Raw genomic sequence first — 8,998 nt, 5'->3', positions numbered from 1 at the left:
ATTTATTTTATTTTGTTTCTACTTACAACAAAATACTTATTGTTGCTATTTTTATTTTATTTTCAGTTTTTTTGTTTTGTTTTCTGTATTATTTATTTTCTTTTGTTTTTTGCTTTATTTTTTAATTCTTTTTGCTTTTAGGTCAGCAAAATTATAAACTTTCTGTTAGTGCCATTAGTTTTAGAAAAATTATAAACTTTCTGTTAGTGCCATTAGTTTTCAAATTTGAATAGTTAAAATTTGAGTTCTTTGAAATTTGTGTGAATCACAAGTTTATGATTAACTTTACTAAAAAAATGAACATAGGTGCACCTATAGAGAAAATTTGACCTAAATTCATAGTTTTCAAATGAACTCTGAAAAAGATGGCATAGTATACTCGTGTGTTACAAAGTTGGCTTGGTATCATCATAATAGTTGCAGGAGAAAGTCTTCACTTTTTCTTCGCTTCTGCCATTTGCTTATTGCGTTGTAACCATGGATAATCTTCATCGTTTATCAGGATGCTTGGGTCAGCCTTGACATTGAAGGGAGGAATTTCATGGAACTTTTCATAATCTTCAGACATGTCTGTCTTGCCCTCCACTCCCAGGATATCCTTTTTTCCTGAAAGAACTATGTGGCGCTTTGGCTCATCGTATGATGTATTTGCTTCCTTATCTTTTCTTTTTCTCGGTTTGGTAGACATGTCCTTCACATAGACAACCTGTGCCACATCATTGGCTAGGACGAACAGTTCATCAGTGTACCCAAGATTTTTCAGATCCACTATTGTCATTCTGTACTGTGGGTCTACCTGTACCCCGCCGCCTGACAGATTGACCCATTTGCGCTTAAACAAAGGGACCTTAAAATCATGTCCGTAGTCAAGTTCCCATATGTCCACTATGTAACCATAATATGTGTCCTTTCCGCTCTTGGTTGCTGCATCAAAGCGGACACCGCTATTTTGGTTGGTGCTCTTTTGATCTTGGGCGATCGTGTAAAATGTATTCCCATTTATCTTGCATCCTTTGTAAGTCAATACAGTTAAAGATGGTCCCCTGGATAACAAGTACAGCTCATAACAAACAGTGTTGTCACCTCTGAGACGTGTTTCCAACCAACTGCTGAAAGTCCTGATGTGTTCACATGTAATCTAGTCGTCGCACTGCTCCGGGTGTTTGGAGCGCAGACTGTTCTTGTGTTCATCGACATAGGGGGTCACCAAGGTAGAGTTCTGTAGAACTGTGTAGTGTGCTTGAGACCAAGAATATCCGTCCCTACATATTATTGAGTCAATTCCAAGAGTGCCTTTTCCAGTCAGTCTCCCCTCATACCGCAAATTAGGGAGACCTATCTTCTTAAGGCCAGGAATGAAGTCAACACAAAACCCGATAACATCCTCTGTTTGATGGCCCATTGAGATGCTTCCTTCTGGCCTAGCACGGTTACAGACATATTTCTTTAGGACTCCCATGAACCTCTCAAAGCGGAACATATTGTGTAGAAATACGGGCCCCAGGATGACAATCTCGTCGACTAGATGAACTAGGACGTGTGTCATGATATTGAAGAAGGATGTTGGGAACACCAGCTCGAAACTGACAAGACATTGCGCCACATCACTCCTTAGCCTTGGTACGATTTCTGGATCGATCACCTTTTGAGAGATTGCATTGAAGAATGCACATAGCTTCACAATGGCTAATCGGACGTTTTCCGGTAGAAGCCCCCTCAATGCAACCAGAAGTAGTTGCGTCATAATTGCATGGCAGTCATGAGACTTTAGGTTCTGAAACTTTTTCTCTATCATATTAATTATTCGCTTTTTATTCAACGAGAAGCCAGTCGTGACCTTCATACTGAGAAGGCATTCAAAGAAGATTTCTTTCTCTTCTTTCATAAGAGCGTAGCTGGCAGGACCTTTATACTACTTCGGAGGCATGCCGTCTTTTTCGTGCAAACGTTGCAGGTCCTCCCGTGCCTCAGGTGTATCTTTTGTCTTCCCATACACACCCAAGAAGCCTAGCAGGTTCACGCAAAGGTTCTTTGTCACGTGCATCACGTCGATTGAAGAGCGGACCTCTAGGTCTTTCCAGTAGGGTAGGTCCCAAAATATAGATTTCTTCTTCCACATGGGTGTGTGTCCCTCAGCGTCATTCGGAACAGCTAGTCCGCCGGGACCCTTTCCAAAGATTACGTGTAAATCATTGACCATAGCAAGTACGTGATCACCGGTACGCATGGCGGGCTTCTTCCGGTGATCTGCCTCGCCTTTGAAATGCTTGTCTTTCTTTCGACATTGATGGTTGGTCGGAAGAAATCGATGATGGCCCAGGTACACATGCTTCCTGCATTTGTCCAGGTATATACTTTTAGTGTCATCTAAACAGTGCATGCATGCGTGGTATCCTTCGTTTGTCTGTCCTGAAAGGTTACTGAGCGCGGGCCAATTGTTGATGGTCACGAATAGCAACGCCTTTAGGTTAAATTCCTCCTGTCTGTGCTCATCCCACGTACATACACCGTTTCCATTCCACAGCTTTAAAAGTTCATCAACTAATGGCCTTAGGTACACATCAATGTCGTTGCCAGGTTGCTTAGGGCCTTGGATGAGAACTGGCATCATAATGAACTTCCGCTTCATGCACATCCAAGGAGGAAGGTTATACATACATAGAGTCATGGGCCAGGTGCTGTGATTGCTGCTCTGTTCCCCGAAAGGATTAATGCCATCCGCGCTTAAAGCAAACCATACATTCCTTGGGTCCTTTGCAAACTCATCCTAGTACTTTCTTTTCTCCACTGCGACCCGTCAGCGGGTGCTCTCAACTTTCGTCTTTCTTCCGGTCCTCACTGTGCATCGCATCAACTTGGCATGCTCTTCGTTTCTGAAAAGGCATTTCAACTGTGGTATTACAGGAGCATACCACATCACCTTCGCAGGAACCCTCTTCCTGGGGGGCTCGCCGTCAACATCACCAGGGTCATCTCGTCTGATCTTATACCGCAATGCACCGCATACCGGGCATGCGTTCAGATCCTTGTATGCACCGCGGTAGAGGATGCAGTCATTAGGGCATGCATGTATCTTCTCCACCTCCAATCCTAGAGGGCAGATGACCTTCTTTGCTGCGTATGTACTATCGGGCAATTCATTATCCTTTGGAAGCTTCTTCTTCAATATTTTCAGTAGCTTCTCAAATCCTTTGTCAGCCACAGCATTCTCTGCCCTCCACTGTAGCAATTCCAGTATGGTACCGAGCTTTGTGTTTCCATCTTCGCAATTGGGGTACAACCCTTTTTTGTGATCCTCTAACATGCGATCGAACTTCAGCTTCTCCTTTTGACTTTCGCATTGCGTCCTTGCATCGACAATGACCCGGTAGAGATCATCATCATCGGGCACATCGTCTGGTTCCGCTTGATCTTCAGCAACTTCACCAGTTGCAGCATCATTGGGAACATCGTCTGGTTCCTCTTGATCTTCACCGGCTCCCCCTGTTGCAGCATCACCGTATTCAGGGGGCACATAGTTGTCATCGTACTCTTCTTCTTCGCCGTCTTCCATCATAACCCCTATTTCTCCGTGCCTCGTCCAAACATTATAGTGTGGCATGAAACCCTTGTAAAGCAAGTGGGAGTGAAGGGTTTTCCGGTTAGAGTAAGACCTCGTATTCCCACACTCAGTGCATGGAAAACACATAAAACTATTCTGCTTGTTTGCCTCAGCCGCATCGAGAAACTCATGCACGCCCTTAATGTACTCGGAGGTGTGTCTGTCACTGTACATCCATTGCCGGTTCATCTGCGTGCATTATATATAATTAAGTGTCCAAATTAATAGAAGTTCATCATCACATTAAAACCAAAGTACATACATAGTTCTCATCTAACAACATATAGCTCTCCAGAGCATCTAATTAATTAAACCATACATTGAAACTATGTAAAAAAATTCAATGCGAAACAAATGCGATCATAATCGCAACCAAGGTAACAATTGATCCAATGGAATAATGATACAAAGCCTCGGTATGAATGGCATATTTTCTAATCTTTCTAATCTTCAAGCGCATTTCATCCATCTTGATCTTGTGATCATCGACGACATCCGCAACATGCAACTCCAATATCATCTTCTCCTCCTCAATTTTTTTTTACTTTTTCCTTCAACAAATTGTTTTCTTCTTCAACTGAATTTAACCTCTCGACAATAGGGTCGGTTGGAATTTCCGATTCACATACATCCTTCATAAATAAAATCTATGTCACATTGGTCGACATAATTTTCATAAACAATAAATGAACCAATAGTTATAAAGATAATATATAAACCACATCCGAATCATAGATAGGACGAAGGCCGACGGGTGTGGATACCAAAACCATCGCACTATATAAGATGCAATAATAAAAGTAAGAAAATAATAAAAGTATCTATGTAAACATACAGGTAAGAATATGTTTCCTTTCAGAAAGAAGATAAGAACAATAGGCTCACCACGGTGGTGAAGACGGGGACGGGGCGTGACGGACTGCTAAACCTAGACAAATATTGAGGAAAATGGAGCTTGGAGGTCGAGATTGGAGAGGAGAAAGCTTAAGTAGTGTGGCTCGGGCATTCCATCGAACACCTTGTGTGCATAGGAGGTGAGCTAGAGCACCACCAAGCCCTCTCCCCCTCGGCCAGAAAAAACAGAGCAGTGTGCTCTGCTCTTACGCGAGGGGGTATATATAGGCACCTCATTGGTCCGGGTTGGTGGCATGAACCGGGACTAAAGGGGAGCCTTTGGTCCCGGTTCAAGCCACCAACCGGGACCAATGGTGGTGGGCCAGGCGCGAGGCCCACTGGTCCCGGTTCGTCCCACCAACCGGGACCAAAAGGTCTAGATGAACCGGGACCAATGGCCAACATGGCCCGGCCGGCCCCCTGGGCTCACGAACCGGGTCCAATGCCCCCATTGGTCCCGGTTCTGGACTGAACCGGGACTAATGGGCCGACCTGGCCTGGATCGTTGCCCCTTTTCTACTAGTGTCATATGAACGTGATGAAAACTAGCTTGACGATATTGCCATGTGTCCTCGGGAGCGCTTTTCCTATTATAAGAGTTTGTTCCGGCTTGTCCTTTGCTACAAAAGGATTGGGCCACCTTGCTGCACTTTGTTTACTTTTGTTACTTGTTGCTCGTTACAACCTATCTTATCACAAAACTATCTGTTACCACTTATTTCAGTACTTGCAGAGAATACCTTGCTGAAAACTGCTTATCATTTCCTTCTGCTCCTTGTTCGGTTCGACACTCTTACTTATCGAAAGGACTATGATAGATCCCCTATAGTTGTGGGTCATCAATCAACACCATAGCCTCTCCGGTGATGTGTGAGTAGTTTACCACAGACCTTTGGGTCCATAGTTATTAGCTAGATGGCTTCTTCTCTCTCTCTTTGGATCTCAATACAAAGTTCTCTTCGATGTTCTTGGAGATCTATTCGATGTAATTCTTTTCGCGATGTGTTTGCCCAGATCCGATGAATTGTGGGTTTATGATAAAGATTATCTGTGAACAATATTTGATTCTTCTCTGAATTCTTATATGCATGATTTGATATCTTTGCATGTCTCTTCTAGTTATCAGTTTGGTTTGGTCTACTAGATTGATCTTTCTTGCAATGGGAGAAGTTCTTAGCTTTGGGTTCAATCTTGCGGTGCTCGATCCCAGTGACAGAAAGGGAACCGACACGTATTGTATTGTTGCCATCGAAGATAAAAAGATGGGGTTTATATCATATTTCTTGAGTTTATCCCTCTACATCATGTCATCTTGCCTAATGCGTTACTCCGTTCTTATGAACTTAATATTCTAGATGCATGCTGGATAGTGGTGGATGTGTGGAGTAATAGTAGTAGATGTAGAATCGTTTCGGTCTACTTGATGCGGATGTGATGCCTATGTTCATGATCATGCCTAGATATCATCATAACTGTGCGCTTTTCTATCAATTGCTCAGCAGTAATTTGTTCACCGACCGTAATATATGCTATCTTGAGAGAAGCCACTATTAAAACCTATGGCCCCCGGGTCTACTTTACATCATACAAGTTTCTAATCTACAATTATAGTTTACTATTTATTTTGCAATCTTTACTTTTCAATCTATACAACAAAAATACCAAAAATATGTATCTTATTATCTCTATCAGATGTCACTTCCGTAAGTGACCGTGAAGGGATTGACAACCCCTTTATCACGTTGGTTGCGAGGTTCTTGTTTGTTTGTGCAGGTACTAGGTGACTTGCATGTAGTCTCCTACTGGATTAATACCTTGGTTCTCAAAAACTAAGGGAAATACTTACGCTACTTTGCTACATCACCCTTTCCTATTCAAGGGAAAACCAACGCATGCTCAAGAGGTAGCAAGAAGGATTTCTGGCGCCGTTGCCAGGGAGATCTATGCCAAGTCAAGACATACCAAGTACCCATCACAAACTCTTATCCCTTGCATTACATTGTTTGACATTTGCATCTCGTTTTCCTCTCCCCCACTTCACCCTTGCCGTTTTATTTGCCTCTTTTCCGTTTACCCTTTTTCCGTTCATCTCCTTTCGCTTGCCCATTGTGTGTTCGTTCCAGTTTGTTTAGTTGCCATCATGTCTGAAACTGGGGAGGTTATCATTGGAAAGGATAGTAGTAACGAAGGGGAAAACCTTGATGCTTTTGATTATCCTCATGAAGAACCCACTATTTTACACAATAAAAAGTTTCAGGTTGGTAGTGGTAATATTATTGGAAAAGGAGTTATTCATGATTTCTTTACTTGTGTCGGTGCTTTACCCACCATGAGCAGGTCTATTCTTCATAGAACTAGTAGTCTTGCGGAAGCTATATCTTTGCTCGTGGTTGAACTTGAAAGACAATTTATCCATATGCATCCTTGCATATAGAGGATTTTTCTAGAATTTTCTAATATTGAGCATTCTTCTGTTAAGCGAGCAGCTACCATCTTTTTAGCTTATGAGTTCAGATTTATAATAAAAGAGGCCAATGAAATTTTTGCGCATTATAGGGTGGATGCTGGTGGTCCTCCCAAAGAAGCAATCTTTTTTTATCAAGAGAGCATAATGCGCTTACGATCTTTAGATCATGTTGCTTTTAGTGAAAACCTTAGAAAAAAGGTTCCTGCCGATGTTCTTGTTGATAGGATTTCTGAACTTAATGATAATTTTGCTATCCAAAACAATGGGTTAGGTTCTTCCCTTGAACAAAGGCTCATGACTTTTTGTCAAAAGAATGCTTATAATGATGAATTGGTTGTAAAATATGAGGGGGAAAAGGAGGAACCAATACCTCCCGAGCTTGATCTTGGGGCCTTTTGTCCCATTAAATTTAGCGCTTTTGATTACTTTTGCTTGCGACAAAGAAAGCTTGCTGCTGAACATAGGGAATATGAGATGAGTTTTCGCGATTTACCTTATCATTATCATGGCAATACCTAGATATGTTCTTGTTTTTATGCCTAGCTAGGGGCGTTAAACGATAGTGCTTGTTGGGAGGCAACCCAATTTTATTTTTTTCCTTGCTTTTTGTTCTTGTTTAGTAATAAATAAATCATCTATCCTCTGTTATGATTGTGTTTTTTATGTTTTAATTAGTGTTTGTGCCAAGTAAAGCCTTTAGGATCTTCTTGGACGATTGTTATTTGATCTTGCTGGAAAAAAACATAAAGTATGCGCTCACGAGAATAATTTTCATTTTTAACCAGATAGCGATAAAATACTGATTCCAGCTGCAGTAGATCAATATACAATTTATTTAGGACGTCCTAATTTCTCAGGTTTTTTGGAGTTACAGAAGTATTCGAAACCTACAGATTACTACAGACTGTTCTGTTTTTAGTGTGTTGTTTGCTTATTTTGATGAATCTGTGGCTAGTATCGGGGGGTATAAACCATAGAGAAGTTGGAATACAGTAGGTTTAACACCAATATAAATAAAGAATGAGTTTATTACAGTGCCTTAAAGTGGTGGTTTGTTTTCTTATACTAACGGAGCTCATGAGATTTTCTGTTGAGTTTTGTGTTGTGAAGTTTTCAAGTTTTTGGGTAAAGATTTGATAAATTTCGGAACAAGGAGTGGCAAGAGCCTAAGCTTAGGGATGCCCAAAGCACCCCAATGTAAAATTCAAGGACAACCAAAAGCCTAAGCTTCGGTATGCCCCGGAAGGCATCCCCTCTTTCGTCTTCATCTATCGGTAACTTTAGTTGAGGCTATATTTTTATTCAGCTCATGATATGTGTTTTTCTTGGAGCGTCTTGTATGATTTGATTCTTTGCTTTTTATTTTACCAAAATAATCCTTGCTGTACACGCCTTTGGGAGAGACACACATGAATCGGAATTTATTAGAATATTCTATGTGCTTCACTTATATCTTTTGAGCTACATAATTTTTCTCTAGTGCTTCACTTATATCTTTTTCGAGCACGGTGGTGGTTTTATTTTTTTGAAATTATTAATCTCTCATGCTTCACTTATATGATTTTGAGAGTCTTTTAGAACAGCATGGTAATTTTCTTTGGTTATGAAATTAGTCCTAATATGATAGACATCTGGGATGGGTATAATAAAAACTTTCATATAGAGTGCATTAAATGTTATGAGAAGTTTGATTCTTGATAGTTGTATTGAGATAGAAACATGGTAATATTAGATTTGTGCTAGTTGAGTAATTATGGAATTGAGAAATAGTTGTGTTGAAGTTGGCAAGTCCCGTAGCATGCACGTATGGTAAACGTTGCGTGGCAAATTTGAAGCATGAGGTGTTCTTTGATTGCTTTCCTTATGACTGGGGGTCGGGGATGAGCGGTGGTCTTTTCCTACCAATCTATCCCCCTAGGAGCATGCCCGTAGTGCTTGGTTTTGATGACTTGTAGATTTTTGCAATAAGTATATGAGTTCTTTATTACTAATGTTGAGTCCATGGATTATACACAATCTCACCCTTCCATCATTGC

The sequence above is a fragment of the Triticum dicoccoides genome, chromosome 6A, assembly GCF_002162155.2.
Source record: "Triticum dicoccoides isolate Atlit2015 ecotype Zavitan chromosome 6A, WEW_v2.0, whole genome shotgun sequence".
In the NCBI taxonomy this organism is placed as follows: domain Eukaryota; kingdom Viridiplantae; phylum Streptophyta; class Magnoliopsida; order Poales; family Poaceae; genus Triticum; species Triticum dicoccoides.
This window is presented reverse-complemented; position numbering follows the sequence as displayed.